This window comes from Neodiprion virginianus, chromosome 2 (genome assembly GCF_021901495.1).
Source record: "Neodiprion virginianus isolate iyNeoVirg1 chromosome 2, iyNeoVirg1.1, whole genome shotgun sequence".
Classification (NCBI taxonomy): domain Eukaryota; kingdom Metazoa; phylum Arthropoda; class Insecta; order Hymenoptera; family Diprionidae; genus Neodiprion; species Neodiprion virginianus.
In genome coordinates, this window is record NC_060878.1 from 15,670,452 (window position 1) to 15,689,760 (window position 19,309).

Genomic DNA, 19,309 nt, shown 5'->3' on the forward strand with positions numbered 1-19,309 from the left:
TGATGCAAATGATTAAGAGTCAACTGTCTGACTCCTTCGCATATTGTATACATCGCCGAGACACATATCGTGGCAACGACGCAGTGAAACGTTTTAAACTGTTGAAACAAGTACCTCATACGTATATTGTGTGTATACCGAATACTTCGTGTGGTAATTGTTTACCGTTCTATAACTGAAGGAAAATAATTTGAAATCAAGTCGAGATATCACACGAGAAAATTTTTTTTTTATGTCTGACAGTAGAAAAGAAAAAAAAAAAAATTGTTTTTTAGTTGAACTTGCAGTTGAAAAACAACCCAACATAATTTTGCAGCATCTCAGCTAACTCGTTATATTTTCAATGGATAAATTCTCTTTTAATTTTCCAATTCATTCAATATCAGTCCTGTAAGTACGTATACGAAAAAACATATTGCGAAGACAGGCACTCTACTCGCTGCATTTCAGCCCGATAATTAGGGGAAATTTTGAGTGAAGGGTGACCCAAGCATGAATCCCATTCGGTATTTGCACTGGTAGGGTCGAAGTTTGGCAGACTAGGACTTACTCATCGACACGCCTGCACACGCGCAGTGGGTAATTACTTAATGGCCGATTAGTCGACGCGTCAAAGGATCGGTAAGCCGCATCGCTGACTTTACTGTTTATCTGAGGTCTAAGCCACGCCGGTTTATCTCTGGCCGTAAGCCTAAGGCGGTTCGATAGATGCGCGTGTATTTATCTGCAAATAAATCTAGTTCTCGAACATCTCCCACCACCCCCCCCCCCCCCCCTCCATCACTTTTTTTAAATCCTATCGGTTCATGCACTTGAAGTTTCGATCGATCAAATTAATAGTTGAATATAAGATTTTGTCATAATTTCTACATTTCACATCATCAAATTGCCATCCAGAAGTCGCATTCACTTATAATCAATATCACTGAGAACGCGAGTTTTTGGTCAAAATAAATCGATCAGAACTTGGGGTAGATGATATTTGAGACAGAAGTTAGTAACGTTACCGTATCGAAACGTTGATACAAAAGTTACTATTTTGCACCTGTAGAATAACTTAAGAAGTTGAATTTGCAGAATCTGAGTTTGTTCAGGCACTATTAACGGTTTTCTAAATTTCGGGTGATCATCCTCTAAAGACGCATCGTTATAATAACGTTACAAACTTCGACCGGATGGAATTTCGAACTTGCATCTCGAGCAACGAACTTCATTACCGGAGGCATATAGAGACAGTCAATCGAATGAAATGGAAAGTTGTTCCAAATAAACAAATGCGAAGCACACTTTGAAATTGAGATCTTGAATTATGTCAGAGTGGCAAGGTGTGAAACTATTTGTTTCAGTTGAGGACACGAGACATCGTGACACTCGAGTAAATAGCGGATGTTTCGTGAACACTAGCATATCAAATTAATTTATATAACGCAAGCATCTCTTACGCGTTTTTTTACGCGTATTTTCCGTACACAAAGTACCCGTTTCTACGATGGTAGAGCGAGTTTATCAATGCGCATGCGCGAAGCACAGCGCGCATGACTTGTCGCAAACAAACCTGACATTACGCGGCCCTAACCTCAATTTCGTGATTCGTGAAAAAACGCGTAACACTCTCTTGTTATATAAAGAATCGTATACGATAAGGAGGCAACAATCTTTTCGCATCGCGTATTTTCAATATTCTTCTTCGAATGGTACTTACGACTCATATTGCAAGCTTAACACTTGTTACACAATATACGATGCTTATGCAGATATGAACCATATATTTTAATGTTTTGAAGTGCCAAGTTTATGAAAACAGAAGAGTTCCAGAAATTCAGGATCAATTTCCCTTATTGAATTATTAACTACGATGATTCGGGCTTTCGTGCAAAAAATTTCTCCAGTGAGTTTAGTTACTAGTTCAACTCTCTTTCTTTGCGAGAATGCCAAGTGGGCAGCGCTATCTGACGGCAAAATTTTTGTGAGACGTTGCAGTACCTGAAATTAACGGTTTAGCAAAGAATTCGTTGGAATCGAATGGAAAACTTTGTCTAGAATTGACCAGAGAAATCTGTCAATACCGACGAGAAATTTGAATTTTGATCAGAAAGTGATCTAAATATAGAAGACTAGTACAAAAATAGTAAATGTTACTGGTGTGCCGTAATTACTCATCGAAGATGTCGAGCGATGCAGAGCAAGCTCGTTGTAACTATGAGTCAGTCGGAGTAAGTATAAATAGACGAAGATTGAGAGCATTGTTCGTTGACAAGCTGAGACTGGTTTAAGAGAGTCTCCCTGAACGGTGCGTGAAAATCGCGATAAATCGTGGATAATAATTAGACAAGGTGGAGTTTTTGGTTACCGTAAAAATCGGCGGGCTTCACGGTAGTTTCGCTCGAGTCATCGACGTGACAAAGTTCGCGTCAAGTTCCGTTGTGTACGAATACAGTCGTTGAGTAACCAGTGTCTATATCTAATTCCAGTCGCTGGACGAAAGCCACCGAAATTTCTCGCCGAGCCAACCGGCGGCTTCTTCCTCTCGCCGCTTAACAAACTACTACTAGGTTATAGTTACCGTCGTCTATAAATAGTCAACACGAGATGGAGTACACGTTGCTTCTTATACCTACTACTCAAAGATACCTTGTGCCGTTCACTAGCGGCTTGTGGACCATGCATCAAATCCACCCATGTGACGCCCTCGCGTCCGTCCCGAGGATTCTTAACGTATTTACGAGTACAATAAGGCTAGTCGAAGAGTTTCACTCTCCACACTCCATTATTATACGGTAACTGGGAAGTTTACATTATTTTTGCACAATAAACGTGACCTGGATTACAAGCAATTTTCATACCAGCAACTATTCAGTGCGGTTTTAATTGTCGATAGCATATTTCTTGATGCTCGCTACGTTGGTTTGCCTGTTTAGTTTACTGTTGTAAAATGTAGTTCCTTTGACCTAAATTTTGAAATCACTACATTGTTCAACCAATGTCGAACTATTTGAACGGTGAAGTGATGATACACATTTCGAGTAACTATTTAGCTAGAAAGTTTAGTGACATAATAAGTTTTTTAGCGATAGTCACAAGACTCCCGTTTCTATTGAAAATCTACGGAGAATTACATTTTTTACATAGTGAAACCTGTAAATAGTTATGAACTGTTTCGTAGAATAGAAATTTTGTGAGTTGAAAAATATGCCAACTAGTCGACTCAAATTAATAGAAATGTTCAGCTGGGTTGACTTGATATTTTCATTTAAATTAAAGTCTGGTTAAAACGTTAGCTTAGAAACGAGAAGTGATACAAAAATATTGCCACATTGACGATGCTTCTGGTACCGGTTAGTTCATTAAATACACGTAGTGAAAACTACTATAAACATGCTGTTTAATTATTTCGACTACCAGTCATAGTCGTCAGTGTAGGATTACCTAGTATTCGAACAAATGATGCAATGATTCAAACTCCGCATCATAAACGTTTTTTTACATTCATCCCCACTAATGAAATTACTAATCTTTATTATTTTTCGACATACTTAAATCGACTATCAACATAGCAAATATATTCCGACATCTTTACTACGAAGAACCGAGGTAGAACTTCTACAACAACAACAATGTTGATATTGAAATATGTAACTAAAATTATATAGTTTATTATTTGATATGTAAATTAATGTCAATTTTCTCAGTGATTATAATATATTTTGAATTGATGTAGTTACTCAAACTTTTTCAGTCATGTTGACTGAGAATTTATCTCGTAGTTTTACTAGCAAGTAATTATCTAAATACAAATGGTAAAATCAACTAAACTCAATTCACCAAATTTGTATTTTTGATCGTGTTTCCGAGGCGCTTGGAGCCGTTGTTCGAAAAAATTCTCGAACTGCTGGCAGAGTGCGTTTTGACACGTGTCATACAATCTTGAAAGATCCTGTTTCTCGCGTAAAAACATTTCGCGCTCCTGTGCCGGATGGTCAGTAAGAAAACGTCGGCTTTTAATTTTCCACGCTGCACATTTCTCAAAGGCAATGAATTACTACGCATTGGCCGAGGTTATTGGCCATCATCCCAATGCCTCTATTTTCAAATAATAATATCGCTCCACTGTCGCAGATGCCACCAACTACATCAAGATTGCTTCTACATTAACGAACTTAACTCAAGATGCAATTACCCACGCATAATTCGTCGACGACGAGACTTGGAAAAAAAATCGACCGGAGAGCTGCCAATTTTAAACTGAAAACAGACTTCCGGTTTTCATGACATCGCCTCAACTTGCAATCAAAAACCTGTTCTCAAATCTAAAACAAATAACGGTGGCGAGAATCTCCAGCGATTTGCATTTATGGTCTTGAAAATGTTTTGGGAATAGTAAACAATGAACCTCAATATAACAAAAATTTATCAACTTTCGATCAATTTCCTTGACCATGTTTTAAAAAAAATTTTACAAAAGCATTTAAACTATCAAATCATCGAGTAATGATACAGATTTAAAAAGCTTGGGGGTTTTCTCCATTCGGTGCATGAGAAATTTTTTTGAGAATAGAATAATGTCGAAGAGAATACCGACTCAATTATTTGGTACCTACAAACTTGCAAAATAGAACACTTCTCGCAAGTTTCTGGATCCAATTGTTATGATTATCCCGATTTGAATGGGGCTTTGAAAGTTACGTCCGTGGATAACGATACGCGAGAAGGTTGAAGATGAACATTAGCGAAACTGCATTTGGCAGAAGGTTTCGAGCCGCATTTACGGCAACACTAGTGTATGCAGAGGTTGTAACGTAAGAGTTTTACGATGCCAGATATAGGCGAAGAGTATAAATATTAACCGCTAGGTACGTTTCGAGTTTGGAAAGCACTAAGAGGTTTCTCTCTACAATATGATCGTTGACTAGAAAAGTTTTTCGCTTCAAATTTCGCTGGTCTGAGAGAAAAATTTCCACCAGGATAGTGAAGAATTTATAATCGAACGGAAATAATAACAAAAAAAAACTTTATGACAGTAAATCAAACATCTCAAACATTAATTGAGAAAGGATCGTACACTGCTCGGTTGTTATGTAAGGTTGTTTTGGAGCAGATCCAAACTAAACATATAGCTGTAAGTGCCGGATTTCATTTTTTTTTTTTTTTTTTTTTTAAACGGCAATAAATGACGACTTTTACTTTCTTCTTAAACAATTTTAGGGCACGTTAGGAATCGGTGATTAAAAGCGGAAAAATCCATATTATACAAAAAATGGTGTTTCGTTTCATTTCGATGTAAATTAGAATTTTCAATTCCATTTTCTCCATCGTACGACGAAGCGTGATGAAAAAAATAATCTGGCTACACTAACCATTCCATTCGCATTTCTGATAAGAAATAAAATCGTATGTTTGGATGGGTTTGCTTTTCATTGCTCACTCACTAAATTCGGTTTTGTAGTTAAAACAAAGCGACTTGAAGTCGCTGATCTCAAATGACGTACCGAAGTCGTTTAACCAAAAATAATATAAAAAACACAGATCGACAAAAAAAAATTTTTTTCTTTGGGTTTCGGTTCTAATGCTTGAATTCTGATTCCAGACATCGAAAAATATTTAAATATCCAAATTTAGCTTTTAAAGTTTGCTTTTGTCTAATTTACGTCGATAAGTACGTTTTAAAGATTTTAATTCATTTTATGAGCAATAGATGGTAGCATTTTGATTATCCCGATTGCAAATTGCATATTATAATTATTTATTACAATTCTTGAATAAAAAAGACTTTGATGTTCCGCAAAAACTTTTCCGATCGTAATTTAAAATACAATTATGAAAAAAAATATAAAAATCGGTCATTTTTCTTGAAAATTCAAAAAATGTGCTCTCGTTTCTACAAAAGCAAACTTTGATCAGAAAAATAATTTTTTCCCTTATTTGTAACGTAGAAGAAACCAAAATTTCACATGCACAAACCAAACCCAAAAATCGTGTTGACCGGTATAATTTATTGTACTCTGGTGATAGTTTGTTCGTGGAGAATATAAAAATCGTCAAACAGTAAACGTTGAGGTTAGAATTGACTTATAAGAGCGACCGAAAAACAGCGATCAGTAGCTTCGGCATAAAAAAAAAACCAACAAAATTCGATGTATTACGATTACAACTTGTATCGGGGGAGTTTTTCAAATCGCTGAATATTACTTTCAAGCGAAAGTGAGAAATAGAATTACATAGAATAGGGTTGAGAAAAAAAATCTCTTGGTACAAAAATTCGACATAATTAGCGCGACTCATTAATCCTCTTGAATTAATTGTGTTCGGACTATCCTAGTCCCGCAAATCTCTACAAATCGAAGAGATGGTGAATATCCATCTATACACGTATACGTTATGTACATCGTGGCTGGCCGGTGTACCGTGAAATTTCATTGAATCAACACCTAGAGAACCGCGGGCGTTCTACCCATTGATAAATTAAAGAACAAATGAAGCGGGCAGAGAGATCAGCGGATTTCAAACAGGCGTGGCGAACCGCTCTGAGTCTACGCCCTGCCTACGTCACAGCGAATTTATGAACCACGTGTTATAACGTCACCTCCCTCCCATCCCTCGCCTAATCGCTGGCGTATTGAAATTTACCGCAGCTGCTGGTTATAGCTATAACCACGGATTGAAGACCGACCGCCTCGATTACATAAGCCGTAAGCCATAAGCCGCGCCGATTAACCTCGATGAATTAGTCATAAGAACTGGCAAATTCTGTAAACAATCGTTCAAAGTTATAAACACATTTCTTTGTCGTTCCTTTTTTATTTTTTTTTGGAATCAAATTTTTTTTCCGTTGTCCAATCACGAAGAAGGGAGAATGAACTACATTTCCGATACATCGATTGATGGATCAATCGATTATTCTTGTCCGATACTAACGGTTTTCACAGGAAGGTAAAAGTATCGCTATTTTTTCTTTACCTGTAATGCAAACCGAAACTGACCCAGTTATTGGGAAATTTCGGGTCGATTAACGGCTATCATTCGATTCTCGGGATATAAAATATCTTCGTTCCGATCAATTGTTAAATGAAAGATATTTGTTCCGTGAACATGAAACTGCCTTCGCGCAGGGTGATCAAAGAATTTCTGTACACAAAGGCTTCAATTTTGTTAATCGAGTCGTCGACGTTATTCGTCGTTTTACCGAGTATTTGATGTGTTCGTCAAAGGCACTTCGCTCTTCTGAATAGTAGAAAAATTGACGAGTGGAATCGAATTATTTTAGAGGAAAAGCCAATAGTGTGGAAATTTTTTTTTTTTTTTTTTTGCGACAACCGCACAATGCATCCATCGGTCTAACCAATCAACTCAAAGTGCGGATCACTCACGAGGCTGATGAATTATCGGCAATAATCTTTTTTTTTTTGGCCAAGGAGAGAAGGATTAAGGGGGGAGCCTGCTTTAGAGGCTTCAAAAAATCTATTTTTTTTTTTTTTTGCATTAATGTCTTCCCAAACTATCCAAGAATGTGTCCCTAAAATTTCAGACGCAAATTCGAAATATTTTCGGAGTTGCAGAAGAAATAGTGAGCAAGCGTCGAGCAGGTATACGAGCGGTTTTTTGAAGTTTTCAACCAGTTTTTTGAAGAGTCTGAACCAGTTTTTTCAAGTTTTGAACCAGTTTTTTGAAGAGTCTGAAGGGCTACTCTATGGACCAGGAATCGCTGATTAGCATATTAATGCGGTAAGTTCAAGAAAATTACGATTTTTTATGTACGAAAACTTTGACGCACGATTTCTCCGTTTTTCATTTTTACGCTTTTTCCTAATTGGCGGGAAAGATAGGGAAAAAACTAAACGTCCTATCGAAACGAGACGAATTGCATTGTACTCGGGATGAAATTCTCTTCTAGTCGAACCTAAAAAACCTTAAGAAAGTTAAGATTAACCCACTTTTCAAACAATCTAAAGTGAATTCTTTTCCCAAGAAAAATGAATTTTTTTTTTAATTTGCGAAAAATTGTTGAATTTTTCACTTTTTGTGGAATTTTCTTGGTTTAACTAGAAGCTATACTATTGAGAAGTAAAAATTTTTTTGGTTTCTTTGTTTCAGATGGAAATTGCGACCTGCACCTTTCCCGCCGCACGACAAATGCATACTCGAGACGCCTCGGTGAAATGCTTGTACCAGGCATAATATGACATGTATCCTAATGAAAAAATTCGAGAAGACTGTTGAAATACATAACAATAAACCCTGAAAGTCTCGTTTTAATCGGATATTTCTTTCCTTCCCAAAAAAATCCTCGAAAAAACCGATTTTTTGAAGCCTCCAAAGCAGGCTCCCCCCTTAAACAGGTTCGGTATCTTTCGCGCATCACAGTAAGTAATTAGTTATGCTTAATTGCGCAAAATTTTACTTTGTTTTTCTAGACATAATTTACTGTACCTACTTTGGAAACTTGACCTAACGTCAAAACAAATACAGTGATAAGAAGTAGATATTTTCCGCCTTCGCACAACCGCACAAATTGCACAACGCGCGTGTATTTCACGTTGCAAAAGTAAGAGCAAGTCGACTGCAACGGTCAGTGTCTACCGTTTTCACGGTTGAAGAGAGCTCGGAGGACAATGACCTTGCACGCATCGAAGGTACTGGGTCAAATAAAAAGAAGGTTAAAAACCCGTCGTCGTAGGCTTGAAATCCGTGTCGATTTGATGCCAGATACTCGATCGATTAATTCAGAATTCAATTTTTTTATATCGATGATCATAAGACAATTATAAACATGTTTTTCGAGTGTTCAATCGCAGTTTGATACGATTTAAATTTTGAGTCTTTTTCGAAACGTTGAGAAGAACCAAGTGTGCAGTTGTCTTTGACATTGTTATTCCAAATTGTTCAATTACTTTTTATACCATATCTTTGTCATTTGCTGAAAAAAAAAAAAAAAAAAAAACTGAAAAATCAGAATGCTACACAAACGTAACAGGTATTCAGATTTGTGACAAAGGATGAACTTTCGGCATTTAATGAGACATATTTTACCTGAACGATGGATTTTTACATTGGTTCTAAGGTCGTATCTAGAGCATCGATCGCAAATTGTTCACGAAGACATTCTTTCCTCATTTATCATTGCAAACTTTCGAGCGACGACATAATTTTTTTTTGTAAAATAAACTTTTTACTTACATCTATTTGAAAAGCTGATCGTATCACAATTTTACATGCTGTTTCAAAAATAATTGAATTATAGCTCACGTATTTAGGACAGTAGATAAAGCAGTCACGACGATATATTTGTTTACCATACTTGGGCGTCAGTTTTTTCACAAGTTGTACATGTCAGAAATTGATCAGATTTCCATAAAGGTTGATCAATTAAGACTTTGGGTACAGATAGAAATATTGTTGAACGAGCAATCCCAGATTTCGACCAAAAATTTATTTATTATTCCGCGTCGCACGCAATGTTGCAACAAACATTACAGCACTCCAACTTTGCAAGTTTTCAAATATTGCCGAAGTATTACAGCAACGTAACTTTGCTAGGTTTGACGCATCGAAGCTGTTGAAAAAAAAAAACTTTGCAAGGCTTAAAAAATTTCAGAAATATTTAAACGACGTAACACTGCAAGGTTTGAAATGTAGAAGAAACAAAAACTTTACAGGGCTCGAAAACCATTTCAGAAACATTGTAACAGAAAAAGTTAACACGGTGTCAAATATTTGAGACACACTGGAGCAACTGAACTTCGTATATAAGCTCTCGTTCATGAAGTGAACAACATTCATTCGTATAAATCTCAATTAAAGTGACAATATGCACATTAAGAATGACAGTATAATAGATCGAATAAAAGTGCGGTATGGATGCGAGATGCGAGCCTCGAGTCTCGGGTATTGCAGAAACGATAACTTCAAGTCATAGAGCGGATTGCACATCTCTGCGTCCTGGTTTAGATCATAGACCAAAAAACTGTGCTCTTCGTACATCCCTGGGTTACAGACGTCGCCCTGGCGTGAAGTGCCTCCTAATTTTATCGTCCACCCCAAAAGTCATTGCCAGGAGTTTCGTTGCAATCACTGATTACTTAACTTTCTGTGAATCCATAACCTATACGAAGTGTTTGTGGTCGTACGAACTGGTGCGACGTACAGAAAAGCGCTTTTCGATCCGCGTACAACCGACAAAATTATAATGGTTCCATTCTTTGCGTCCAGACCATACGTGTGAGTTCCAAGCAATGGTTGCACTTTTTAACATCGTGTCATCCAACGGCCAAAATATTCCTGCTTTTCAAGACAAGGATCCTTCGTCAACATCTCGCAGATCCTTGACTCAGCGACTTCTTGACACTGCAAGCTATTGGGAACAACCACCGTTGTACATAAAATGACGAGGTAGTTTCTTCATCGCTCGGTACCATTAACACTGTCGTGGTCCGAGGCGATCCGTCTTCTTCGAAGAATCACCGGAACTTCCGGGGCCTCTAAGCTCTTTGACAGGTCTTTCAACAATACTCAGTACTAATACCACGCCAATATTGTTCAAGAAGACGGCTCGATTCCTAGTTGGATCGCTAACCATTGGCACCTCCGAGTTGTCATGTGACGTCTAACGATAAGCGTTATGACTTGCCGCAAAAAGTTTTCAGGTTCTGCCCTACTAAGTCTCTTTCATCAACTATGAGAGTGGTTCCAGCAGCCCAATAAAATTCGAAATAAAGGTCACAGTGAGGAGGAATTAGATGAAAAGAGGTTCTGCTTTATTGTAAGACTTTCCATGCAGTGTGATGAACTTGTTGTAGGAACTCTGGTGAAAAATTCGATCGGCGTTAGATTCGCGTCTTCAGATCCAATAGAATCCTCGACTATCCCTGAACATCGCTGACAATGAGCTGAGCATGGCATTCCTTAAGATGTTGCCGAAGTGTCTTGACCATCTTTTTTCCACCCTTACTGCATCAATAGTAAGACTTATGCTTGTGTAATCAACTTCACTTGCCATTTCATTCACTGTTTCACCCTTGTCAAGGTCTCTTGGAGTTTCAAATCTTGTTTTTGCTTTCAGTTGAACATTTCTAGCCTTGGTCAGGTTCATCGGACTCGACTCATCTCATTCAAAGCTGCATGGCTGATTTTTTCTATCAACTTTTCAATGCATGTGAAATTTCGTGCATTTGTGACGTTGATACAACAAGTTTTATGTTTTTACGTCTTGTTCAGACGTCATTGATAGTCGGCTTCAGCCGATGACTCGAACACTGTTCATCACGACACACGTTACCCCAACAACGATATGCTCAGATGCTAAATTTCCGTTTTCGGAATTAGACGTTCGGACTTAAAGTTCTGATCTCTGATTGCATCGTGGTTGAAAATTATCATTCCAGAAGCATCGCAACGATGTAAAATTGCTCGGTTTTAAATATTGCAGAAGCATTGCAGTCACGTATCTGTAATTTTGCGTTCAATCTTCCTACAATATTTTCACATTTTTCTCTGCAACATTGCTGCAATATTACCGAAATATTCCCGCAACATTCCAATATAGAAACATTGCAGTAGTGTTCCGAAACTATTTCGATTAACATGCAATAACTCAGAAATATTTCAGCAATCTAACTTTACAATGTGTTGAACATTAAATCGAGATCGTAGCATCTAACATTCCAAGGTTAGAAATATCGCCAAAAAGCTAGAGCAATATAATTCATAAAATGATTAAAAAAAAATATATATTTACATTTCAGGTATATTGCACAATATTTCTGCAATAATACAAACGCCACGCAGTCGTGACATTTCAATATCTGCACTTTCACAAATCTATTCTTTCAAGATCACGGTTGAATAGAATATAGTAGAAAAAAAAAGTTCAAAAAATGAAATAAATTATCTCTCTGCAGTGTTCCTCACCTGTTGAAGTTGCGATATGCAAAAGTTTTTGCAGCACTATTTCTCTGCACTATTGCGTGCGGTATGCGATAGTCGTCGGGATTTTTGAGGCTGTGGTAATATTTTCAAACCGAGAGTATTTAAGTTCCCGCTTTCAACGAGGATGGAAATATTCGCAAATTAATCTTTTAACGGGAAGCTGGTTATACGTGAACACACACACACACACACACAGATCCAGTAGGCGTACCCTTTCGGATCTTTCAACGCGGCGTTTATCGCCGGGCGTCGCGACGCCCGCGTCGGCAAGCGACCCGCGTAATTGACTAACTTTATGAAAAGTCCGGCACCGGCAACGTTATTCGCGTGTCTCCGTTTCGACCCCCGTTAAAGCACCCAAACGAGCGCCAACTGTGCCTCCAGGTATTACAACGAGGGTGAACCTATCCACCCGTCTCACTCTCTCGAGCTTATCCTTGCGAAAATAATGCCCCGGATTATAACAGGCCACTAATTTTTTACGTATACGACATTCTTCTTTTTCACATCTCTCTCTCTCTCTCTCTCGTTTTTCGCACAGATGATTAAAATATCAGTAAATAATTTGAATCTTTTTTAAAGTGGTCGACGCGACTGTGGAAAATTCGTGACGAATTATCATTCTTGATAAAATAACGGGTTAATGCATTATTACTGTTCGTTGCGATTTGTGTGATTCTAAAAATGGCCAAAATTCACGAGTTCGAAGTTCGTAACGTTATTGTAACGAAACATTGGGGAAAAAATCACTATTTTCCTAATTTTACAGTGATTTTCAAGGAACTAAGATTTCGAAATACATGAGTGCGTTTTGTTTTATTACAGTTTACTAAGTTTCACACAGTTCCAAAATGGTGAATTAATGGTTTTTCCGCAGCACGAATCGTTGAATCGTTACGATGTAACGTAACTTTTCAATATGATGTTGAGTTTTATGTAATACGTAGAGAAGAGTCATTGAGGAAGATGTATACGCCACTGATTTATTTGGCTTACAGGACTTGACTAACTCGCTTAGAATAAATAATAATCAATACGCAGACGAGAAATATTTTTTACCTCGCGTCATGCTTGCGGTATTTTTTTTGGTTTATTTTTTATCGTTTACTTTGGATCAAGTGCAGCTAATTCGATTGCTTTGAAATTGTATTAAAACACTTCGCCATTGTCTCGTTATCATTGCATTATTAATATAAGTACAAAGAGAAAGATTTTTTGCTCGCCAACTGGTTTTATTTGGGAAAAATCGTTCGTGCCAAGACTCAGAATTCCAAATAAATTGCTGTAGAGGGAATCGAATAAACTTCCGGTTCGAAAATCGATCTTTCTTGACCTGCGACGTGCGACGAGATTTTACAAATTTCACCATCGTTTGCTCAGGTACAAAAAAAAAAAAAAAAAATTATAAACAAATTGACGACGTTCAAGCTGGTAACGTTAACATAATGAAACCTTCGGGAGAAAACTACGATTTTGCAGTTTTTCAATGACTTTGAAGAGGTTAAGTTTTCAGACATCGCTCAACAACTTTACCTTGACATATTTCATTACGATAACGTTACCAATTTCAACCTCATAAAAAATTGATCATAATTTACGACTCACTTTCATAATTTTACGAAATTTGGACTAAAATTAAAGGCAGAATATAGTTTTCGCTCATTTTAGACTCTTGGAATATTATCAGGCGGAAGTTCGCAACGCTAATGTAATGACGTATCTTTGGAAAAAGTCGTTATTTTGCAACTTTAGGAATACTTGAAATTTAGTAAACCGTTAATACAGCATCAACAGCCACAGATTTTGTAAATTCAACTTCTTCAGGTATTCTAAAAGTGCAAAACAGTAACTTTTGTTTCAACCTTTCGACAAATTAACGTCACTAACTTCAGCCGGGTAAAAATTCAGGTAATAACCGTACTAAAACGCCAAAAGTCCAGAGCCTACGTTATTTGAATAACGATTTTATTTTCAACTTTCACTTTACAATCGTGCCCGAATAAATCTATTAAACAAGTCTAACAAGCCAGTCGTTATGATTTTTTATTCGGTGCGATTTATTGTACATTTCTATGATCCCGTAAAACAGGAGAAATGAAAATACGCTACAACCAGGCCTTATTATTCACTTATTGCACTGCATCTTTTTCCACGCTAGTAAAACTTCTAATCATAAACGAACACAACACAACGTGTTGGTGTGTGAAATTTCACTCCGTTATAAGAGCTGCTATATAGCAGCTCCAACGGCACCGGAATGTCTTTAAAGCAAATTTTGACGAGGAGCTATTAGCCAGCAGTTCATAGTCCAGCTCCGTTTCTTCTCGACGCCTACATGTCGCCTATTAAACTCATTCGTATTCCGTTAGCTTGGGATCACACGTGTGTTTTCAGTTATACATACCGAGTTTCTATACAAGATGTATAATCACGAATAACAACCTATGCAGGTTATCATAATTATAAACTTTCTCCTGAAACGTGCTTGTTTTTCAACCGTTCTACAAGGACAATCTTCTATAGTTGTTTCTTCTTCATTTGAGAGCAAACATTGTATTATTGTGCAAAAATATCGCGGGTTGTGAAATTTCGAGCAGATCGTTTACAGCGGAGAAATTAAAGACGATGAAAAAAAACTTTTACTTCGGTATTAAATAGTAGAAAGTTTTGTTTTTGTGTAAATTTTGGATTAGATCATCGACTTAATGAGAGAGAGAAAAAAATAGTAAAATCCTTAGGAAACCCCGAACTTCAAAGTCTTCGTTAGCAAAAGTAACATGTATTTGAAAAAGAAATCTGTCGGTGAAGGTGATCAATATATGTTGTAAAACTTGCAATACTTGAAAATTATAATTCAAAGATCACCAGATTATCGACCGTATCGATGAAAAATGCAACGTTAAATTGATTTTTCTGTACTCTAAAGAGGCATATATAAGATTTCCAGATTCAGAGATTCAGCGAAACTGAAATAAGCCTGAAAATAAAACGTTTTTATTCACGTGTAATATTCAATTCGTCAAAATTAGATGTACGAATTCCATCACTATCGATAAAGAAACAGAGACATATTTTATGGGGTGCTTCCAGAGTTCGCAGATCATTGAAAATAAAAAAGAAAAGTGCCGCGCGAGCTGAAGTTCGAAAAAAATGTAGCGAACTTTTGCAGCTTCCGGACTCCCAAGTCTCATGGAAATTTAATAAATGCGTACGTATGAAACTTCCGGCGATGGTTGTCATAAACCAGTCGGTGCACGGTTTGTTTTAGTCATAAAGTACGAGTTAACACCGTGGATAAAATTCACACGCTGCACCTCGAGGCGGATTAAAACTCGACGAAGGAATTCCGCGCGTCTCGCCAGATGTTTACGACTACTTTCAAACGTTCCCTCAGGGCTATCTTTTAGTCTCTTCTTCTATTACATAGATTATAACCTGTCAAGTCGAACGCTGCGTTTACATTCGGATTAAAATGCGGATGAAATTTTCGTAGGTCAAAAACGATCAATTTCGAAAATACTCGTCATCAAATTAGTAGTTTTTCGAATAGCTTGCGCAGTTTTAAGATTAATAGAGATCAAAAATTTGTCCAACTCGAAGCTGTATTCGAACTGAGTCGATTTTGAATTTCTGATTGGTTTCGAAGCGTGCGATAAAAGCGTGTAGAATTTATCACACAAGTGAGAGAAAGTGACGTAGAATTCGAGAGTTGTTTGAGAAGTTGTACGATTCTATGTTTTCGTTTAGCGTTGTAGTAGGTCGGGGATGACCGTTCAACCAAACGGAAACGCGATTAAGACAGACATGATTAACAGGCGGTGGCTTATTTTTGTGATGTACATACGTACATACGTGTATACAAGTAAACGATGCGAGACATCGTTGGCCTGCACGTCGAGTCGCGTGGTTTATTCAGCCAAGCGATCTTGTTTTAGGTGCTTTTGCTTTGGAGTAAACGCGCGAGCGTTGGAGACGTCTGGCAGTAACTCGATAGTCGAATTGTTTGCCCAATTCGGCACAATTAAGGCTCGTTGCCCCCAGAAGATGGAGAAGAAGACGAAGAAAATTGGCTCGTACACCCGTCGCAAGAAATTTCGAATCCCTGGAATTGGACAAATCTAGAATGAGGTTGGTAGGATAAATAAAATCCCTAGAAGTTGGAGGGTGCCAAACATTCGGTGATACTGAACGATTGTAAACGTATTCTTTATTTTTTATAATAATTTAGATTCTAGACCCTTTTATTCCCTAAATCACAGCCCAGAAAAGCGTCTTTCATTTGCCCGTTTTTATCCAATTAGACTAGTAAGGTCCCTAAATTTGAGGAATTTCGAATAACGTTGGTAGAATGAAAGTCCCTAGCATTTGAGAAGATTCGAAGAACATAAAACGAAGAACTAAAAATTGGTTATCGATGCATGAATTCAATGTTGGACGTTTCCAATAATACAATTCTGTAGCTTAATCACACTGGTGAATTTCCTGTTAATAAAGAATTGAAATAATGTGATTCACTGGAAGCAAAATGAAAATCCCTAGAATTGAGATGATTTGAAAGATATAATAAAAAAAACTAAATAAAAACTGGTTCTCGATAAAAGAAATTCGACGCTGGACGTTTCTAGTAACATAATTCTGTAGTTTATTCACACAAGCGATTTCCTGTTAATAAAGAATTGAAAAAATGTGGTTCACTCGAAGCAAAATAAAAATCCCTGGCATTGAGATGATTGAAAAAATATCTGATTCACTCGAATTGTAGGTCACAATTCCTGCAAATTCTTCACGTTTGTGCGCACGACTGTATGACATGAAAAATATCAATTTATGTGATCGGGTGTACACTAGTCGCGGGATTACTAGCCGAGTTTTTTATAACGCAATAAGTTGCCACTTACACACGTGTGCGCCACGTGGCGCAGACTTTAGAGGAATGACTCTCCTTTTACGTTTGTTTTTCTTCCAACTCGCAGCTTGAATTCCAGACTCTGAAGTAAAGTGCAAAACAAACCATCAAATGGTAAGCAGGATCCCCGATTCCTTAATTGAAAATCCAAAAATAATAAAAACAAAAAAAAAAACACTGTTTTAATAAATCAACGTTTAAATTTTTTCCCTCCTTTGCTTGTTAGAATTGTTTTTGACACACCGAGGAAATTCATTTATTTAAACAATCTTTACTAAACTAAACAGGAGTAAGTTTGGAAATTTCTGAATAACCGCCGTTATAGCCAAAAATCAAATTCGAACGCGACATTCTATGATGTTAAGTACAGTTTTTTGATATTTAGATACAAAGTTTACGAAAAATCGACCTGTAACCGTAACCAAGAATTTTTTCGAAAGCGGTTTAATACACAAAAATTTAAAATAACGATCAACAGGTGTTTAAAATTCGAGCCGCATGTTATCGTCAAGAAGTATATAATTAGCTATGAATACCTGCATTGATATCATTCTCATTCTTGATTCATTGCAATCATATATATATATATACACACATTATATGTACGCATGTATGTACGTATGTAATATTATAATACATCCACAGTTTTGTCATTACGCTTTGTTCCTCAAGTAATGTGTGTGTATGAGTGTGTGAATATAAATGCGGTTTGCGCAATAAACATGGCGGCCTTACAAACACGTGTATGTATATATGTATATATATATGTATGATATATATACCTATATATATATTATATACGCACGTCATAGGTGCCATGCGCGTGGTTGAAATAAATAATGAGGCTAGAACAGTCGGAATAAACTGACGATTGATTCTATCCAAGTCTTTTCGGAGCCTCCGAGGTTACATCATTAATTTCATTTGTTGTTTGCAATTATCGAGCGATAGGAATTCGGAATTTCTTGCGTGTCAGGTCGTCACCAAAAATGTTTCACCTTCATCGATTCTCGACTTCAATCGAGTATTGAATATATGTATATGTTAAGAGTCTTCCCAGTTTAGACAATTTTTGATAACAGGGTCTCAAAGATAAAGAAGAAGAAGAAGAAGAAGAAAAAGAAATATTTGAAACACTAATTGAATTCTGAATAGACAAGATACAGTCGAGATTTCTTCACTTACCATTGTAAAACGATATTTGTGTGGTAGATATGATAAGTTGAGGGTAATTTGTAACCGGGAACTTACCTGAAACATAGGAGATGATAAACTTTGTTAGTAAACAATGGTAATTGCCGTACTAAATTTACCATGCAAAAAAAAAAAAAAAAAATAAAAAAAAAAAACACTCTGTGAATAGCTATAAAATAAATGGACTTCGTGTTATACTGACATTAAAAATGAACACAAGCTTCCAGATTCAAAAAATGTTTTAAGTTTCTCTATTGTTAACGAAGAAAAGTTTGATTATTAAGATCGACGATGTTTCTGTTTTACGTTCAGCAACAATTTGTAATATATACATGCGTGAGTGTGTTCCGTTTTCGTCTCTTACTTGATAAACAGTTCACAGCAAAACAAAATATTCGATCCACATGGAAGGATAACTTTGAAATTCAATTTTGAATGCCCGCTCTCAAAATTCAAAGTTTTCCCATTTAGAAAACGTGGAGGGATGTAATTTTTTTTCCAACTGTTGCCAGTCAGCCTCGTTGAATGATATAACTTTCATCGTGAATGAATATTACACAGAACTAAATTTTCTACCAAATTGTGTGGTATTAATTTTTTGTTTCAAAGTCAATAGCTAATTAGCCTTTATGATGACGTTTGGAGATGACTTTTATCTTACGTCAAATTGAGTTACGAGGCTTATTTTTATATTCGAACGGTTTAAGCTACGGATTGCACTCAACGAACGTTTTTGTGCAAAACTTAACTCTCTAAAAAATGCATCCAATAACAAATAAAAGAAACGATTGGAAAACTTGGAATTCCAAGAACAACCCTTCAGAATTTTATTCAAGGTATACCCATCCGAAGTTTAAAGTTGAATTTTATTTTTCTGCGGTAACATATTTTTTTACTTTCTGTGTACACACAAGTTTTTCAGGTATGAGTCAAAAAAGAAAAAAAAAAAAAAAGTCGCCTCTAAACGGCACATCCGAATATCCATTCCTGTATTTCTCTTCTCTTTACACACAGCTTTGTAATACATCAACGCTCGCTTTGCTCAAACAATTTTTTTTTTTTTTTTCTCTCCCTCTCAGCGAACTGTGGGACCCCATATAACCAAATCCACAATTGCAAAATACACTGTTATGAGTTGCGACACGCTCGATGGACACGAAGCCTCGTTTTACCCACGTTATTCCGCTCTTTACACCTTCTTGTGTATACATACGTATAACTATATGTACACATAATATCTATACACGCATGTATGTTACATGCACACGCGGTTAATACACCCACCGACCT

The 19,309-nt window shown here is 36.7% G+C and overlaps 1 protein-coding gene and 1 long non-coding RNA gene across 15 annotated transcripts in view; one reads left to right on the forward strand and one right to left on the reverse strand.

Annotated features, from left to right (window-relative positions):
- Positions 1-19,309, reverse strand: part of LOC124297845 (CUGBP Elav-like family member 2) — a 374,143-nt gene that overhangs the window by 45,705 nt on the left and 309,129 nt on the right. The gene's annotated exons all lie outside the window — the stretch shown is intronic.
- Positions 5,786-8,238, forward strand: LOC124297855 (uncharacterized). Of its 2 annotated transcripts, XR_006906667.1 has the most exons (3): positions 5,786-5,796; positions 7,669-7,719; positions 8,089-8,238. It is a non-coding gene; the product is annotated as an uncharacterized LOC124297855 (long non-coding RNA). The 2 variants fall into 2 exon arrangements; XR_006906666.1 differs by lacking the exon at positions 5,786-5,796 and having other exon boundaries at positions 7,425-7,719.